The sequence below is a fragment of the Thermobia domestica genome, chromosome 12 (genome assembly GCF_964235325.1).
Source record: "Thermobia domestica chromosome 12, izTheDome1.hap1.1, whole genome shotgun sequence".
Lineage (NCBI taxonomy): Eukaryota > Metazoa > Arthropoda > Insecta > Zygentoma > Lepismatidae > Thermobia > Thermobia domestica.
Window position 1 is genome coordinate 167,639,963 of NC_137465.1, and position 21,144 is coordinate 167,661,106.

The following is a 21,144-nucleotide window of genomic DNA, read 5'->3' on the forward strand; positions in this document are numbered from 1 at the left end:
TTCGCTTCTCTATAACACAGAAAGTCATTTAATTAGTGGTTGATGCCGATAATAATATAAAACCTCGAAAGTAAACCATGAATTTCGAAAAGATATTTTAAACAATTTTACTTCAACATTTTTACATTATGAATTCCAAAGGATTAACCAATGTATATAATAAACACATTTTAACCTCCTATATACAAAAGTAAGCAGAGTTGGCAAGAACCATGGTTGTTTCTGAAAATGCCAAAAACCCGTTTTGGGGGGGCAGTTTAAACCAGGCTTTTTTGGGGTTTAAACCAGGTTTTTTGATTTAGATATTTTGCTTTATGTATTTGTATTACATATTCACAGAAATAAGTTTGTTTTGCCTTGGTGTTATTATTCAACAACGGGGTTATGCTGGAAGAGGTCCCATAAGATTAAAGAAGTCCGGTCAGTAAATTTCTTAAATTGAGAAACTCCCGCCCTAGCCATCGGGAAAATCCAGTCATTCTTTTAAATGTAAAACAATAACGGGAAAATCATGTAAAATTTAATTTGCATGTAAAATTTAAAGGTCAACGTATTATAATCAGTACGCTAAAACTGAGTGACACACAATCATAGTCAACGTCTTGCGAATAAAATCAGAAAAATAAACACACTGCTGAACAAGACTGCACTTATTTAATATAAAAACACATTTACACGTGACGTTTCGATCTTCTATCCAAGATCCTCATCAGACGTGAGTGTACGTCTGATGAGGATCTTGGATAGAAGGTCGAAACGTCACGTGTAAATGTGTTTTTATATTAAATAAGTGCAGTCTTGTTCAGCAGTGTGTTTATTTTTCTAAAACTGAGGTATTAAATTACAAATTTAGTATGTAGGTATCATTGAAAGTCCAATCCAAGCTAATGTTGGAAGCTAAGTAGACAATCGATAAATTTTACCAATTTTAATCAATATATTTAAGCAACCTTCGCTTCTTTATAAAACAACAGGCATGCAGAAATATATAATTTGGTTTCGTTTTGTATGTTTAGGCTTAACATCCTTACGTAATACCGAGGTTATCAAGGAGAAGACTTTCGCTTAAAGTGACATCCGAAAGAGTACTTGGTTTACACATGAAAGAAGGGTTGTGGTTCAACCGACAATTGAACATGGGACACCTTGATTAAAAGGTGAAAAGGAAATAAGACTAATGCAGATGGTTTGGCATGTGAAACGTCACTATGAAGTTCACACGATTCGCATTTTTGTTCTTTTATTTTTTTAGTTTAAACCAGTTATTTTTTAAAAAAAAAACAGCTGGTGTAAACGAGCCAACCCTAAGAGTAAAAACTTCTTTCAAAAAATACACAAATAACTAGCAAAATTGTATGTAGTATTTTTACTTCAAAATATTCCATACCCTCTTTTTGAAACAAAATAAAATTAAAATAAAACATAAGAGAAATACTTAGATTTGTGTGATACAATTAAAGGCTGCACATGGTTCTGTATATTCTTGAAATTCTACAGTCAAGTTTTTTATAACTACCATCAAGGGCGCCCATCATGGGGGTTAAGGGAGCGCTTGCCCCCCCCCCTAGAGGAAAATGTACTTCAGAATATTGAAAATCCAATAGGATTTTTACATTAGTTACAGCAAAATTTGAAACTATTTTTGAAACGTCGCTTATACTTCCCCTCCTTGGAAACCATAACATGGGCGCCCTTGACCACCATCACGGTTTACCCAGTCCTCAAGTTTTCTGAATTTTTAACAAGAGGGATTCAACATATCATTACGGAACAAAAAAAAAAGACTACGGAATATATTTAAGTTAAGCTAAATACAACTGCACAACAAACGTGACTGAGTGGTTGGCTTTTGCGCTTCTATCGGGAAGTCCGGGATTCAACCCAGCATTCGACCATTCTGACAAAGCCTTCCTTCATTCCATCTGAGAATGTAGAAATAGTGCGTGTACTGGCCGACTAGGAGTGTAGGAGTTGGCCGACTTCCTTTCTTATTGTTTTTAAATCGTTATTATTTCTAATTACCAGCAGTGACGGTTTTGCGAAGGTTAGAGGATCGGTCTTTCGGACTGAAGCCTGTTCTCGAAAGTTGTGGAATGTCTAAAACGAACGAAATATCTATTAGTTATGCCTTTACTCATAAACTTTAAGCTCCCGTCAAATAAAAATTACGAATGTTTAGAAAAACTAAACATTAGTAGTAAGAAAACCCCTCCCAAAACACTTTTTTAAATTCGCCACTGATTCTCAGTATAAAATGATCTTCAAGGTTGTATCCGGAAGATTATTGCTAAACATATAAACGAAACGAAATATTAGTTATGCCTGTAGTCATAAACTTCTAGCACCTCCCAAATAAAATTAGGACTTTTTAGAAAACGAAACAATCAGAGAAACCCTTCCCAAAGTACTTTTCTAAATCCGCTATTGATTATTTGTATAAATTGGTATTCAAGGTTGTATCTTGAAAATTATTGTTAAATCATTGCACAACTACAGTATAACAGAAATGTGAAAAATACGGTTTGACGGACATATTGTAAAACGTATGCTTTGACGGATATATAGAAAAACGTAAGTTTAACTTTTGTGCTCGAAGCTGGAGTACTAAGCTCTTAGAAATGAAACACGGATGACAAACTAAAATGATCTAGAGAAGGAAAAAAATATCGATAACTCAAAAGTTAAAATAAAGTTAAATAACCTGTAAAATTGCCCCCAAATACTACATTCTTCATGTTAGCTTTAATTCGTAAAATATGTGCTCCATCCATCTTGATGGTGAATTACAGAGCTAAATATGGCATTCAGGTCGTGGAAATCTTATCTAACTATAGAATATACTATAAGAAAGCTATTTGGATAGAAAAATCATGAAAATGAAAAAAGCCAAAATTTCCAAAATTCTCGGTTTTTTTTCCAAAAAAGCCGGCTTTTTATGTGAAAAAAACCATTGATTCAAAAACGCCGGCTTTTTTGCATCTCTAGTTCTGACTGCCCCCCCCCCCCAGTCTTTACATTCTAGATCCGCCACTGGTGATTATACAATTATTTTCTTGTTAATCTTAATTTTCTACCTAATATAACTAGCCTGTTCTTTAGTTTTACAATACGCCTGTATTTATAGGGTGTGTTTGCCACATTAGGAGTGAAAAAATACAGTGATAGCTTGTAATCCGAACTTTATCTAGACTTGGGTTCTAGAGCAACGTTCGCGTTCCAAATTGTATAAAGGTCTAAGACATGTTTCTACTTTAAAACGATTCAAATTGTTAAAATGATTTTAATGGTAAATACATTTGATTTTGAGGTAAACTACTGTACCATATTAACATATAATACTAATGCAATATTTAAATAAAAACTTAAATTAAAAAATGTAATGTACCATTACAGTTGGGGTAATGAAATTTTTGTTTGAGAAAGTTGGGGCCCAATATTTTTTTAGAACGTACTGTGTACCGTAGATTTTTCAATATATATGTTTCGGTCCATGTAGTAAATTCATTTGTTCTTTACTTAAATCAAAATCAATGTGGAAGCTTTGAATAACCCAGTAGGAATTAAATTTCGGGGAATAATACCTTTATTCATACATTATTTTAATGTAAACCGTGTATACGGGCATTTCAAATGGATGAGTATTGAAATTATACACTTTAATGCTATACGAAAAGAGGCCCGCAATTGGATAGAAATTACTGAAATTATCCACCAATCTGATATTTGGCAGAATAATTTAGACCCCCTTCGTCCCTCTGAGATGCCTATATCCTCCCACAAAACCGATTTCATCCAGTTTTTACTATTTTCTATTCGCTTTATATTTTCCACCGCCAAAACTCTTTGTTCTGATTGCAACTATTTCCGACGATAGTATTAAGGCGCGATTCTTGTCATTCTCTACTTGGGACACGTTTGACGTAGGACCATTAATCTTCGCTCCTGTGAAATTTCATTTTTGACAGGAAAACTGACCAGAAATCAGGTAATAATGTACCAATTAGTTAAATAAACACTTGTTGGAAGCAGAAGAGAGCCCTGAACAGTAAAATTCTATAGTAAAAACAGACAGAAAATCGAAAATCAGAGATATGGACTTCACCCAAGGTACATGTTCGTAAACGTAAATAGTGATGGACAGGATTTATCGTAGTTTGTGATCTTTCAAAAACAGTTTGAAGATTAGTGTTTCCCTTGATAACTCCCGTTATCCTCAAAATTTTCTTGTTAGGTTACGATAGGCCTGTCCTAACATAGCTTCTGTTTGTGTATCTAGCATATATGATTTTTTTTTACATGGCTATAGGTGTAGGTTTCTTTGTAATTAAGTTAAATTTCATAATGTCAGTGTAAGTTAGAACTAGGACTCTCTCACTTATTCTGAGTTGATCACAACTTCCAACGATAATGGACTAAGTCAATAATTCATAGGGGTTCTTTTACCTTTAGGAAAGGGACCTTTTTAGTTAATAGTTTTAATATGTCCCTCCTGGGGCATTGGAAATAATCTTAAAATTGACAAATATGATTTAGTTAATAGAAGGGCCATTTGGCTCTGATTCATTCCGTTCCTTTTCCCAGTTTACTGAGCCGATTGTTAATATGGGGAAATCTAGTGATTGTTTGATTCACGTATATTCGAGTGGTATGATAATATAGTTTAACATGTGTAGTGATATGTATTATTATTTGCTTTCTTAGTTCATGTGTGATATAGCATGCATATGTGTAATTTAGTGTGTTGTGTGTGAGCATGTATAACTAATTTACTTACGGACAGTGTATTGGTGTTTGATTATATTCATCGCTTTTGGTCCATCGTAATAAGTACATTGATTCATAATGAAAATTTTCAGTAATTCCGTACCGTAATTACTTAGTAGATTACTCATAGTTATTTGCTTTGCTTTGATGTTCCTCTTCGGAAGTCCGATATGAATTGGTTAATCCTAAAACATACATATGAAGCAAGAATTACAAAATTCATTTATTTTTTTTATTTATTTCATATTTGGCTAAATTATCATTAATTACAAGATTTCAGTTTAAAAAAATAAGTCAGCAACTAACTTTCCCAATCACGATGACCTATTTTAAAAAAAACTAAAACATTTATACCTGTATTTATCTTTAAAAAGAATAATGATGACGCGTGTGGAAGCTACATGCGGCGGAAAGCAATGAGCGAGTTTTTTTACTCGGAAAGCGAGTCACTTTGTACCTTAGGTAAATGTATTTCTGGGAAATTACACGCATGAAGAACATATACAAAGAAAGTGCTTGGAGGTCGGATTCCTTTGAATTCCTATTTATTCGTGTTCTTGTGTATTCAGATTATAAAGTTAACAGTATAAAATTACTAGGGTCTATTGATATTTGTATACCGCAAACCATACACATATCATGTATTGTACATGATTACTACGCTAGGTTATTTCAAAATATCGACAGGTTATTTCAAAATATCGACAACGTTTGGGAAGTGATTCCTGACACCAAGACAAGACAAAAAGCATAGACCAACTTGGGTGCAGAAATTATTCGTTTCAAAGTTATAGGCTGCCGAAAACATGATAAAATGAAATTTAGAGGTCCATAGCTCCAAAACTATGAAACCTTTCGTAGTCAGGTCAAGACTTCTCTTAGGAACTAATATGTACACTATCCAAAAATACATGTTTCAGAATTCCAAGATACTCACGCAACAATTTTTATAGAGGGATTTTTGCTATGGGCATATAATTTAAAATACTCACCAACTACCTTCATAAGAATTGTTACGGAAATACCTCAGGATTCTAAAACATGGATATTTGGATAGGGCACATAGATGAAGTCTTGACCCGACTACAGTAGCTCGTAGCTATGGCCTTTTAAAGTTCATTTTTTTACATATTTTCGGCAGCCTGTAATTCCGAAATGAGAGATTTCTGCACCCAGGTTGGTCTATATATTTGTCTTGTCTTGGTGTCAGGAATCACTTCCCAAACGTTGTTAGTGTTATTTTGAAACCCCCTGTATATACAGGTAAGACTAAACTTGCCAGATGTTTGAAGCTCCAATCCGGAATATTGTTAATGCCAATATTTTATCAAAAATTCTCGTGAAAAATTATCAACTTAACAAGACACATGAACGTTGAAAATTCATAGTGCATGCTTACAAAAATTCTAATATAAGATTTATTCTTACACACCATTCATAATTCAATAAATTTACACTGCATAAATATTAGTATGCACAAAAATAGTATTTTGATTTGTAGCACCAAATAATAATAATAATAATGCAGAAATCAGTATGAGGTATTTTAGTCTGAAAATTTGCTGTTCAGTAGGTCAAATTTGGTGTTCTAATTTCTCAAGCAGTTCAATTTCTATCAAAAATTGTTTCTGCTGTGTATAAAAATTAGCAGAGACAAAATTCAGCAACTAATTAGTTTAACATCCGTAAACGGGGAGCAAAGGAAGAACTACTATACATTTTTGTGACATACTTTTCACTTGAATGAACTTTTCTCAAAAAGCACTTTTTGCGCTTTATTTTATCAAAGAATTTACTGCAAGTCATTGTAAATTTCATTTTACAGAATATTAGTCCTCTCACTGTTGACTTTTTGATTAAACTTCTTTATGGAAAAAAAGCGCTAGAAGTAGTTAAATAAACTTTGCGACTAGGAACTAAATTTCTCCGTCTGACCGGGACTAAACACGAAACCGGCCGGGACGACCGCTCGAAATCGGGACTAGCTCGGTCAAACCGGGAACGTGTGACAAGCCTACGTAAGACTTCCTAATGAAAGTTAGACGTACTGAATAGTATATGACAACTATTTCGTAAAAATCACTTGTTCAAAATCCCTTTCTTTTCCTTTTTTTTTTCCAATTTGAAGATACGGTAACAATATTCCAGTAGCGCGTATTTACGTATATGTACTGTATACGGAAAACTGGATTTCATTCGTTAAACAGAAAAAGTGAAGTGAATTTTGAGAAGATTACGATAAATCTTGAAGAATATGTTTCTTTCAAGTGTGAAAAAATCCCTTCTTAGAATTTCTGCTGAGAAAAAAAAATCGAAAGATATTAAGGTTTAAAGGTCGCTTTTGCGTTGGTGATGCTGAAACGAATTTTGAAATTGACCGTTAAGAAATCTTATTCCATCTCAGCAACTTCTTGCTTCCATCATCACTTTGACTTCTTTTTCCCATAATCCATCTCCCTCCTCCCTCACTCCCTGTATCTCTCTCTCTCTCTCTCTCTCTCTCACACACACACACACACACACAGATACACGTTCTCCTTCACCCACATAAATAACACCTTCCTTCCTTCATCATCCCCGTGAATTAAGGGGAAAATTTCTACGATATAGGGAAATCTTTGAATAACAGAAACGGAAATTGAAAAAGGGAAATACAATTTTTACCTGTTTCATAACGTCAAAAGGATTGGTATTAAAGAATAAACCTGGACTAGAACAGTATTATCTGACAGATCTCACAATATTATTGGAATCTAAATAAATGAAGATTATATATTTTTACGTATAATTAATTAACATTTAATGAAAGATAGAAATTCAATCAGCACCAAACACTTAGACCGCCAATTTGTAACGTAGCAATGTTATTTTCTGTGGCGACGTGAATATGTAAGGGAAAGTGAAACAATTACAAAATCATAACAAACATATAAATTATGGAAAAAGGTCACTGGAAACCCTTGATGGAATCACCAAGAATTGATGAAGTCTATTTCAGTTTGAAAGCGATTTGACGAATAGGAAAGCCCACATTATGACGCGCAATCACTACAACGCGTGCCCCTTCACTTAAGATCTTACCTCTGCCCATGGCCTCCCTGCTCCCGCCAAGTGAACTTTGTGGTGGACAAACACCGTGTGCGTGGGTTTTCTCGGGGTTCTCCCGTTTCCTCCCACTTTCTTCATTCCACCATTTCATTCATTTCTCATAATCACCGTCTCCTTTAGCCTAACCGGCATAACCGTGGGACGTAAAACTCAAAGATTTCATTTCATTTTTCTGTCCATGGTCTCTAACAATAACGGCAACAAACACTCAAAAGAGGCATAAAAATCCATGCAACACTGTTTAAAACGTCACTGTAATGTATCTTATAATATTGTTCACTAATAATGTAGACTTCGGACATCATTTATGTCTGATAAGGCCTGTATACTATGGAATTATATTCCAGAGGCAACTATAAAAAGGAATTAACTACTAACGTTTAACCGTACCTCGATCAAGCAAGGTTATTTCATGATTTTGATCACGTTATTTTTAATTAAAATAATAGCCAACTTAATAATAGATCAATAATCTTTCATTTTTATTATATGTAAACATGTTACAAAAAGGAAAGACGTCTATTATGCTCATGAGACATTGTAGACACTTACACAAACAAAATATTTCGAATTGGTAGTTTTCCCTATCGAATATATATTAATTAGTTAATTAAAATGTAAGTTGAAGCGCCTGTCCGGAAACTTTTGACCGGCTGTATATATATATATATATATATATATATATATATATATATATATATATAAAAGGGGACGAAAATGGAGAGAAAGTAAAAAAAATGTGTGCTTGAATATGCCAGATGTTCGTCTGTGCGCTTTCAGAAGAGTATGGAAAAGAACTGCCATGTAAAGAAAGATTTTGCAGTTTTATCGGCAATTCAGAACACTGGTTGCTTTTGTAAAGGGAAAAAGCACCTGACCTCCCAGATCTCTTCATTTAACGGCCTGGTACTTATTCCTGTGGGGGTACGTTAAGGATCTTATTTATGTACTCCCAATACCGCAATCCTTAGTCGAGTTCAAAGAACGCATCAGTGCTACAGTGCAGACAATTGACAGGAGTATATCTTCATTTTTTTGAATTATTTGGCAATTTTAGATACTGTGCTGTACGTACTTTTAACTTGTGACAATATTTTTTTATTAGACTGACTCTAGCAAAGAAGATAATGAAAAAAGAAATCGATCAGTTGAATAAATTGTTAAGCTTTATCCTCTTTATTGCATGGCCTACTGTTTTATTTACTTTTTTTTGTTTGATTTCAAGTTCAATTGTTGCAATTGTTTAGGAATCGGTTGCACAGCTTTGTTGTAAAGGTTCCTTCTACAAAAGTAATCCTTTTGTTTCAATCAAGAGAATATTTTTGCTCACAGAAAGTTCATCGAAATAGATAGAAAGCAATGTGTAAACGATCTCAGTCCAAGGACACAAGAAAATGTACTTCAAATATTCAAGTACCATGTGTCCAAGAAAGAAATTAGTCGAATATTACTTATTCATCCAAAAATTGTCACAAATATTGATCAGCGGAATGCAAGAGACTGGAAGTACAGACCGTAGAAAAGGCAATGGAAGAAAACGTGCTACAACACCTACGGATAACTGAAAATTGAAGCGTATAACAAAACATGGCCATCATTTGCAAAGAATGTGTACCTGCAAATTAGCTAACATTTGGAGTAATCAAATCGGAAAAGAGGTATTAGAACGAACAACAAGAAGAAGGTCTGCCGAGATGGAACTGAAGAAGAAAACTCGTGTTCGTTTGGTTTCTAAGGTACTCCTGTTTCCTCCCATATTCTCATTCCACCAATTCTTCCATCATCATTTACTTGCCTTAATCATTCGTCTCCTTTACTCCAAAGGACGTAATAGTGGGACGTTAAACTGACAAATTTCATTTAATTCCTTGTCACGATGATATGTAGACACTATTTGTAAGATCTTACTGTAAAGAAATTTTATCTGAAGGAAAAGCGTGAAATGAAAAATTTCGAGACGACAATTTTGATTCTTCGCATTTAGTCTTAAAGGATATGGAAATGCACAAAGAGTGTATTCTTAAAACAAACGGGATCGCGGTGGCTCAGTGGTAGAGCGCTCACAACTGGTCCGTTGGGTATTTGGTTCGATCCCAGATAGCGTCAAGTGAGTTTTCCTGTTTCTTCCCACTTTCTTCATTCCAGAATTGAATTCTTTATCGTTATCATAACCGTCTCCTTTAGCCCTGGTACATAAATATGGGACGTTAAACTAATATATATATACGAGGCCTGTCTAAAAAGTATCCGACCTTAATTTTTTCCACGCAAAGTAGTGACTCTCAGGCGGCGCCACCGTGCACGGTGGAAGGAGGAACCTTAATGTGCATGCTTGAATTTTTTCACCGCGTTCGCGTGTGCCAGTCGTGAGCTGGTGGTCGCGAAGTGAGGTGCTGTTGGTAGTGTTCGTCGGATTTAGTGTTTCTCGCAAGATGACTGTCAAAGGCTGGGTGATTCTCAAAGCCAAACAATTCGTAAGATTCAGCAGGTGTTTGGAGAAGATGCGATGGGTGTAACACAAATTAAATAATGGTTCAACCGATTCAAAGATGGCCGCACATCAGTCGAGAGTGAGCAGCGTAGCGGCAGGCCCCAAACTGCTCGGAATGCAGCTGTTGTTGAGCGGGTGCGAAATTTGGCGATGGCAGATCGCCGTTTGACAGTGCGGGAGATTGCAGAAGATGTTGATAGTACTCCTTTGTCACTGTTTGTCCTTCCGGTGCGTACCCGTGATGCACAATTCCACGGGCATCGAAGAAAACAGTCAGCAACACCTTGATTTTGCTTCGCACCTGCCGCGCTTTCTTCGGCCTTGGAGAATCGGGATGCTTCCATTGAGACGATTGTTGTTTTGTTTCTGGGTCGTACCCGTACACCCATGACTCATCTCCAGTTATCACGGTATTCAGATACCCAGGATCAGTGTTGGTGGTGTCCAGAAGGTCCTGTGCAACGTCAAAACGGGTGTCTTTTTGTTCCTGAGACAACAACTTGGGTACAAATTTAGCAGCCACTCGTTTCATGTTCAAATCGTCACGCAAAATTGCATGTGCAGAATCTTTACTCACTCCAACATCTTCTGCAATCTCCCGCACTGTCAAACGGCGATCTGCCATCGCCAAATTTCGCACCCGCTCAACAACAGCTGCATTCCGAGCAGTTTGGGGCCTGCCGCTACGCTGCTCACTCTCGACTGATGTGCGGCCATCTTTGAATCGGTTGAACCATTGTTTAATTTGTGTTACACCCATCGCATCTTCTCCAAACACCTGCTGAATCTTACGAATTGTTTGGCTTTGAGTATCACCCAGCCTTTGACAGAATTTGATGCAGTATCTTTGCTCAATTCGTTCAGTCATCTTGCGAGAAACACTAAATCCGACGAACACTACCAACAGCACCTCACTTCGCGACCACCAGCTCACGACTGGCACACGCGAACGCGGTGAAAAAATTCAAGCATAAGCATTAAGGTTCCTTCTTCCACCATGCACGGTAGCGCCCCCTGAGAATCACTACTTTGCGTGGAAAAAATTAAGGTCGGATACTTTTTAGACAGGCCTCGTATATATATATATATATATATATATATATATATATATATATATATAGGCTAATGCACTGTACTCTCGTTATAGCTCAAGGTAATTTTTGTAAATATTTGTCAGATATAAAAACACACTAGAGATTTTTCTAATAAACAATTGTTTACATATACGTATTATGTAAATTAGACCATTTATTTTTAACAAAATCTAGCATTTATAAATTTAAAACTTTTAATGTTGTAAATAATACTGAGAAACTCACGTTTTATCACAAATAGTTTAGCCTTACTATGAAATTATCTATATTGATACCTGCGAAAGAATTAACTAACTTCCTTCCCACCACATTTCGAAAATAATTAAGCCTATGAAATTAAAATGTTTTCCAAATATTACCCTAAAATTGTAGACTGTATATACCATTATGCTTTGCAAAGAGCCGATTTATAAAATGGAAAAGAAAGCTTATACTCGTATTATGTTTTTCCTCTATAATACAAGTAGCATGAATATCACTGTTAGGTGTATAGATGTCACTGTGGAAGTATTGTGTCACCATTGGAGGAACACAGACGACACAAACAATCTACCACTTAACAGTGTATCTTTAAATACGTATATAGTATATAAAAACACTATATTCCAACAGAAGGTTTAAAAGATATAATTTATTATTGATAACAATAATTTCTCGATCGCCACCAAAACTATGTATGAGATTTACACTCGCCTCGCAAATCCCGGGGGAAATAGGGGGAATTGTCCACTCCAATCTTGGAACTGGGGGAGACTGTCTCCCCAATAATCCGATTTGAAATATGCTTTTGGGGAGAAATGTGATGATTTGTGTCCGATTGCCACAAAGGAAAGTGACATGAAATTGATGTCCCCAGAATAAGCCTCAAATCTGCCCGCCTCCCAATGTTGAAGACAACTCTGCTCCCCTGATCCTCCACAGGGTTGTTCTCTCTCTCTCTCTCTCAATATATATATGGAAACGGTCTTACCCGTACCCCTCAAGTTGAAGACAGATTTGCGCCGCTGTCTATATCAGTTCCTCCAACTTAATGGAATTTACTCATTTTGTTTGGCGTTATACGCTATAATATGGTATATTTTAAGTGTTGTACAGTGTCGCTATAATATGGTATCTTTTAAGAATTGTTCCGCCCAAGTCAAATAATATAACAAAAAACACGTCCAATGCTGTTTACATGATGTTAAGATAGTCGACAAACCTACAGTTTGCACATATGGTCTGCAGGTCTGATTCAAGCGACTCAGTCATTAATGGAAGCAACCTTGTTTTAGATAAACATAAAAGCAAACTTAGTGCTTTCGGGTAGAACAATACCCTTTGAATTTATTTTTAAGGGTAACAGGAAAACTAACAAAATAACCCACATATAGTAGCATACAAGTACCTTATTACTAGTCACAATGAATTTACCTAAGAAACCGTTTATGTTTTACCAGGGCCGTAACTTGTGGGGGGAAGGAGGGGCAACTGCCCCCTAGGGAAGCTCCCCGTCGTTCGAGGAGGCCCACTTAAGACAAAATTTTCTTACTTCATATTCGATACGAACATGAAATTATAAATGAAGCAGCAAACAGGTTCACTACATTACGTAAACAAAATAGAACACAAAAGGTAAATAAAACAAAAATGAGTCGTGGGCCCATTTCAGTAAAGAAAAAGTCTACTATTAGGGCCCTATAAATAATATTTATTCGTATGGCTTTGAGATTTGTCAATATTGTCCCCTTAATTAATTTGTCATGTATGGAACGGAGCCACAGGCTCGAAGGGCCCACAAAGAGTAAGGAAAAGATGGAAAGGAGGGGCCTATTTTTCGAATTTTGTGGCAGGGTCCAAAATAACTTTACCTAGGGGGCCCAAATATTAATGCTTTCCTCTCCAGAAAAAGATTTAAGTTACTGCGCTGTGTTTTACCTAGTGATGTTATTAATATCGCATAAAATCAGTTTCACTATTATATTAGCCTAATTGATTAGATTGGAATTTAGGGTCCCCAATCCGTTTTGCCCGACTGAGGCCATTTATCTTTAAACAATGGCACAAGGGCAATTATCAATGCAACACATTTCATGACTTAGATTTCATCTGTAGTTGCAACTAAAAACACATGTATTGAAATCATGAAGCAATACACAACTATTTCCTTGATAGGAGAAACTTACCGAACTAATTTGACATGACATCAGTTTTTTAAAATGTCTTCAACACTACGAACTACGCATTTCAGAACCAAAAGCCTTTTACGCAACAACGGCAAATACTCCTCTGTTCCTTCATATTCCTGTCGTTTAATACACCACCGGTGCAAGCAGCTTAGGATATATTTTTATTGTTCTGTTTTCCTAGGTTATTCGTGTGTTTCCTCTAAATGTTCGCTTTATCTAAGTTTAGATATGCTCCAAATTCGTTTACTGTTTTTGGACTTACTGTATATGCCTTTCTTATTTACAGTCGTTCGACATTAAAGTAGTCTAGACTTGTGTTAGAGCTCACTACTTCAGTAAATAAGTGTTATTATCGAACTCCCCAAACCTCGTAAACATGGTATCCTTTAACATGGGATATGGGACGAAAATCAAGGACGTTTACAATAGTAGAACAATCTATGATTTTTTATGATTATTATATTGTGTTTATATGTATATACGCAGTTCTTGTTTTGTACCTTAAGATAAAAGAAATCTTCAAGGAAATAGTGATAATTTTAATACGAAGAGGGAAAAATCTTATCCTCAAAACGGGAATTTTCGCTCGACTAAAATTAGATTGTATGAGACGAAATCATCTTAGGGAAGTTTCAGTAAGAGTGGTGTGAAAAAAAAGAAAACAAAACAAAAACCTTAACCTAAGAAGGGTTTTCCATCCGTTCGAACTAGTCTTCTGTCTCTCATGCTCTCTCACACACAGTCTGTGACTCGTACTTCAGTTGCTATGACAACCCGTGTTCTCCGCCCCCACTCTCTAGCCACGTTTTTTCTCTCTTTTTTACACAGAAGGTCAGTGCTCATCAGAAGACGCCCTGACGACCTCTCTCTCTTTCTCTCTATCTTGGCAGCAAAAGATGGAATAAACAACCTTACATGCAGAAAACTCCAACCCGCCCTCACGCCAACAAAGGCCCATCATCAGAAGACCAGCGAAGGACAAACGTCAAACGCCATATCGAGAGCCGTTTTCTCACCCGTCAGCTCAGTCATAAAATGGAAATGATGGTTGTTTGATTCCCTTTTGTCTGTGCGGTTTTTCCCCGTCTATACGCGCTACTGGACCTTATGATGGACTTCCTCTTGCACCAGTGCAGTAGCAGCGAGCTGTATGGGCAAAATACTAAAAGGGGTAGGGTTTGAGTGGATGCATTGGACACAATCTAATAGGACTTTCAATAGGCCAATGTTGCAGAACGAACACGGAGAGATACAAATCAATGACGATTCGACCGTTTCTAAGATGAGAGGGTGAGTTGGAGGTTGTTTGAATAAATTTTGGAAACATCAAGTAAATGGTAAGTGCTCCTGACAAAATGGGGTCGTTATAAAAACTTTGATGGTAATGTACACTCATGTCCAAAATTATTGTCGCATGTCTATAAATATGTTGTTGTAGGAATATAATTTGATAACGAATTCACCCGGTATTTCTTTTAATTTTAGTATGTGTATAATCTGCAAAGACATGTATGGGGCAAATTTCATGTCAATAGAGCAGTAAATAAGAACAATAAAACGAAAATTAAATTTTCTTGTCCATTTAGCAACATTTTGTTTTACTCATTCTAATTTTCGTATTTATAATTATTTTCCTATGAAACTTACCACAAATATACATTTCCCGATTATACACATAGTATCAGTATTAAAAGTACCCTGCAAAGTCATTATCAAATTATATTCTTACAAAAAGACAGTTATAGATATGCGACAATCATTTTGGACATGAGTGTACATATATATCAAAGTCTCAAACGGGGACTCTGACGACAATAGAAAATCTATTTCAGAATATTTAATACCATAAAAGTTTATTTAACAATCAGCATTCTTTAAAAATCTTTCCTTAAAAAACGTTTGTTATAAGGACATTAATTTTTAAGTCGATTTTCCTGTAATTAAGCGTCGATCTGAAAAGTTGAACAGCCTGATAGTAAATATAAACTATGTTTAGCATAAGTGGAATTCATGTTTCCATGTAAGTTATGTTCCGAAGAAAATGAAGCCTCATTTTCTATTTAAATACTGTCTTCAAACGGAAGTTATTTAATGTGTTTTAATACAAAAATCCACAACTCATTCACGATTGAAAGGTATGAAGGATTTAAAGTAAAAACACATATACACTCGTGGAAACAAATTTAAGAACATCCAGCAAGAATCCACTGGTTTGTACCAAAGTTGGCTCAAGAAAATAAGGTGATCGTATATGGAAGAGATCCCGACATGGTACACAGGGTATTCAGAAAACATCAGTACTCACCTTAGTCACGTATAATATTACCTATTGACTACATAAGCTGCTGTTCTAGCTGATAGCTGGTAGTACAGAGGCTGAATGCCTGTCTAAGATATGATATCAAACGGTCATCATGATGATCTTGGCATAGCTAGGCTATTGTAGTTGCAGAAGTCCGATTGATGATCATGCCCTTGTATAACCATGTCCAGCATATAAACCATAAAGCATATACTGAATACTTAATAGGCTAGGATAGAAAACATATACAGAGTTAAGTCAGTTGATGATATGAGATGGTGCTATTCGGTAGAAAGACGCGGTCCAGACAAAGTTGGAGGACAGGATTGGTGACGTCATACATTAATTACGTACAAGGCAATTCTCCTGAATGAAGACCATAGGAGAGCTTATTGCTCCATACCAGAATGCCATGCCAATGAAAATATACACTAAAATCTTCCGCCTACCTACACGTCTACGAAGACGTATGGCCATCACTATGTCCTATAGAAGCTATTGGTTCCCAGTTGCCTAGGTACTGTAATTTTTTTTGACACCACCGAAGATTTTCTCGGTGATGAGCAGGTGTTGAAAGTGTTCGTGCACAAGGAACTCGGAAAGTTACATTTGTCTCCAGCTATCGATTGTGTGACATTCGTGTGCTCATATGGAACCGCAGTAGTTCTAATTGCACTGTCAGTCTCCGCTTTTCAATGAGAAAGGTCAAAAAATTCTTTTATCTAGAGGGTGTACAGAGGGTATCGGGGACACATCTGCAATGGATACTTTCTGCTTCAGGTAATATATCACCGATGCACCGCTTGTACGCCTCGGCTTCACCTAGCTGCATTATACGACTACGCACGGAATCACTTTAAAATAAATGTTAGCTCATGTCGTCTTGCCATTGCTCACATAGACTGAGATCCACATACTAGTAGCCACTTACCACATCGTGCAACGTCCTTTAAACTACTAGCAGAATGCACTCTAGAAACTACTTTAATTCCGATACTCTCTGCGATAGTAGGCGTGCTGGGAGCCTCAAACTGCCTGACGAAGCATATGTTCTCAAAGAATTCCCATACCTACTTTCTGAAGGAGTAAGGGCAGATATTCTGAAAGAAGAGTAGTTTCTGAACATATTTTTGATCATGACTGTACAATAGGTCGTGTTATTGTGAATCTCTCCCGTTGTTACGGAGATCACTTGTGCTAGACCTCCTTACATATGTTTCTATAATTATGAAATTTATTGAATTTGTCTCCAAACTAAAGTCCCCTCAATAGATATAATTTTGTTTTTTTTTTTCTAATGTTTCTCGTCGACATTTTAAATATGTTTTGTGTAGTCGTCGAAACTAGTGTATTTATATTCGGTAAAAAAAGGTACTTAGTGTAATTTCTTGAAATGATATTTGACCCAACATTTTTAGATTCTGTGAGACTTTGATTGGTTTAGAGTTTAGTGTCCTTTCCTTCGCCGAGTTTGTATGAGACGTCGATCTACAGATTAACGTGGGATCCGATCTACACCTAGAATCAAATCCAGGTCGTCTGAATCGAAAGGGCGTACGCTAACTATAAAGCCACGAGAGAGCTCCACTACTTTACTCGTAAATTTGTCCTCAGAAACATATACTGGAAGTGAGTTTACATTCTACGTCAAATGTTTTCGGACGGGATTATTCGGAATACTGAACTGAAGAAATGAGGTCTAATTACTGCAAAATTAAAATACCGCTAATTTTACAGTAATTATGTGATATCTTCAAATAGATAAAAAGATAATCGAAATATGGAACAAGAGCGCATAGACAATATTATTTTGCATGAGATACTGTTATCACGAGTCATCTAGTAGCTTTCCGTTTGCAGATATTCATAAGTGCAAAAATAAATGCCGATTTTATAAATGGCTGGAAATAGAAAGTAGATAAGTGAGTCTTGATAATGGTATCTCATGCAGTGATGCCACAATCCTCGCTCTGGAGTGGGCTGAAAAATAGTACCAAATTGAGACAAAAAGGGCTGAATTCACTATTTTATACAGTAGAATACATAGTTCTATAACACAAAACTAAAAGAGGTAAAGTTCTAGACCCCCCCCCCCTGCCAAGTCGAAATCAAGAAAGTGCTCTTTTTAAAAATTATTTTTTAAAAACATCCAAATAGCAGGACCCAGTGGCATAACAATGGCCTTTGGCGCCCCTAAGCAAAATACCTAGTGGCACCCCCTCACCCATTTAATAGACCAATGTATGACCATCTGTAACTTACGCGTATGCGCCACATCCCACATTTGACTAGCTTTGGGCAGTGTTGCCAATATGAGATATGAGAAAACAAGGTTAAAATTCGCTAACTACAAAAAAAAAAAAAAAAGTCATCATGTAGTTGAGATTAGAGGCTAAATAGGTCAGTATCATCCTCATTCATTTATCGTCCTCATCCATTTAACACTACGTCATCTCAGTCAACATCAGGAGCGGACGAAGGCAAAATTTTCACCCTGCCAATGAGTCTTCTCCTCCACCCCCACCTAAACGTAGCCTATATTTTACATTTTATTCCAGTGATGTTAGAAAATATGTTAGAAAAATTAATTTTGGGGTGCTCGTTTGGGCGCCCCTGACGTTAGCGTCCCGGGCAGTTGCCCGGTTTGCGCAACCTTTGGTGCTTGGAGAATTTGTCGTTATTGTTGAAAGCCTGTTGCGCAGGAGAATTTTATTTATAGTTAGTAAGCTCAGTACATGTAATATAGGACTGGTATCGTATTAATACGGTAATAATTAATTACTAGGAGAATTAATTTCTTAATCATACAGTGCTATAACCTTGACGAGTTTGCAGTAATGCCACTAATTTGATACGCAAATGTAATAAACTGCGAGGGAGGGGGGAAGGAATTTTTATTCTTGCCATGTTTGAAAGTGAAGACCACGAAAACTTGGGGCTCCATTTATATAATTTGTTTCTTTTTTTTTATTAAAAACCTGGGGCTCCCCCTAATATACCGAAACGTCCTGCGCCCGTAGGCAATGCCCACCCTGCCTACACTATTGCTACGCCGCTGGGAGGATCCCAAACAACCGTTGAAGTAGATGAAGCTTTTCTCGCACGTAGGAAGTATAACAGAGGCTGCAAGTTAAGAGAAAACAGTTATCATCTTCGGTATGTATTGCAAGGAAACCAAACGCGCCTCTATTTCAAAGTGACCATAAATCAAAACGGTTTTATGGCCATATATGAAAAAATATATATAAAAGGAGACACAAACCAATCATCTCCGAGTTCGCTCCTCATGACATCACACAGTATGAGTAACGTAAGATATAGGAAAAGTCTTACTGACACTTTTGAAAATGTGACAAGTATTTGTTAAATGGTGCTGAATTGGGTAGAATAGTACCGTACCAACTTTTTCACAAAAGGGGCTGAAAATGCCAGCGTGGTACCCACGGGCCGATGAATGACAAAAAGGGCTGAATTTGGTACAATTGTACCAAGTGTGGCAACAGTGATCTCATGCAAAATAATATTGTCTAGCGAGCTCTTGTTCTACTTTTCGATTGTCTTTTATCTATTTGAATGTATCACATAATTACTGTAAAATTAGCGGTATTTTAATTTCGCCCTCTTGTAATGCCTAAAATCTTCAATATCTTTAGCTATTTATACCATTAGAACTATGTATTTTATTTAACCAGGCAAAGATTTGGAGCCATTTGACACCACAAACAATTCAGAACGATACATGAGAAGGAATTTTGGAAGACAACTGAACAAAGGTAACATGAATATGTTAATGTACTATTCAGTCACATGTCTGGTTAAACTAAAGAAAATACAGGACATCTTTTATTCTGTATTCTTGATTACAAACATTAATCAGTAAACAGTGCTAGATTTAGGTTTGATGGGGCCCTAACCTACTGAAAGGGGCCTTTATACATCAAGTTTATTTTTCAGCAACAGAATGTTGCCGCAAGGCTGGGAAACGGGGACTCCATTATAAACGGATCTGGATAACAGATGCCTCATTACAAGTGTGGCTTAGAAATAGAGCCTATTACTTGTTTTATAAAGCCTAGTAGACAACAATGTAAAACACCATTGTTGTATGTGCGTTTTATCTTATTTTGCTTTTTCTTGTTATTTGGAAATTACATTACAATCAGTTTTTTTTTCTTTAAATTTGTTGGGCCCCCAAGCGAATGGGGCCCTAAGCTATAGCTAGTTTAGCTTATACGTAAATCCGGCACTGCCAGTAAGTAATAAAACATGGAAATTGATAGTTATTAGCTCTCAACGAAACAAATACTGGACATAGACTATATTCGTTGACGCTAGGTAATCTCAAAACGGAAATGAACTTGGATTGATAAAGCTATCGTGTAAAAAAGGCATCACGCAAGCAAGAATAAATCGAAGGAGTAGTCGCGTGGCAATCAAATCATAACCATTGACATTACACACATATATAAGTCCAAAGTATCATATTTATATCTGGCATACAATATTCCTTATCTCTAGAGTCATGTTTGAATAGATGATACTTGGAACAAACATAATAAATACAATTTAAAATTTAGATTCTTAATTTTAAAATTTAAAGAAGTAGGCTATACAAACTACCTGCCTTTTCCTCGTCACTCCAGTAAACAAAGGTTATCTTGCGGAATAGTCAAAAAATAATTTCAAGGATTTTACTAATCTGCTGGCAGCTGGCTTTGAAGCATGATAAACCCACGGTAAATCATAAAATGGGTGCTATTAGGAGTTGAATAATAAGTTTATTCCAATATTAGACAAATGGATTCTCCCAATATTCTTTATTCTATCAGATAATAAATAACTATTCAAATAAATTTTCGAATTACGAATATTTGAATTATTACTTGAAGAATTTTAATAGCCCCCGGGTCAATCAACGTAGTTTTAAATATTGTAAGGTTCCATGTGTTTCTACACCACGTGCTGGCTGTAAACACATTTCAGACGACAGCCAAGAAGAAGACAGACAACCATCGCCAACGATCGGCAAGTGACGAAGATTCAAGCAGTTAGCAACATTTCCGCATAAAAAGGGGACCCGACACCGCACAAGCATCAATCTCCATCCACTATAGTTCTCTCTCTAAGACGTCTGGTCATCGAGAGGCACTTACCTAACGCGCCTTAAGACGCATGGTTTTTGGGCTCCTATAATTCACAAATAAAATACTAAGATAT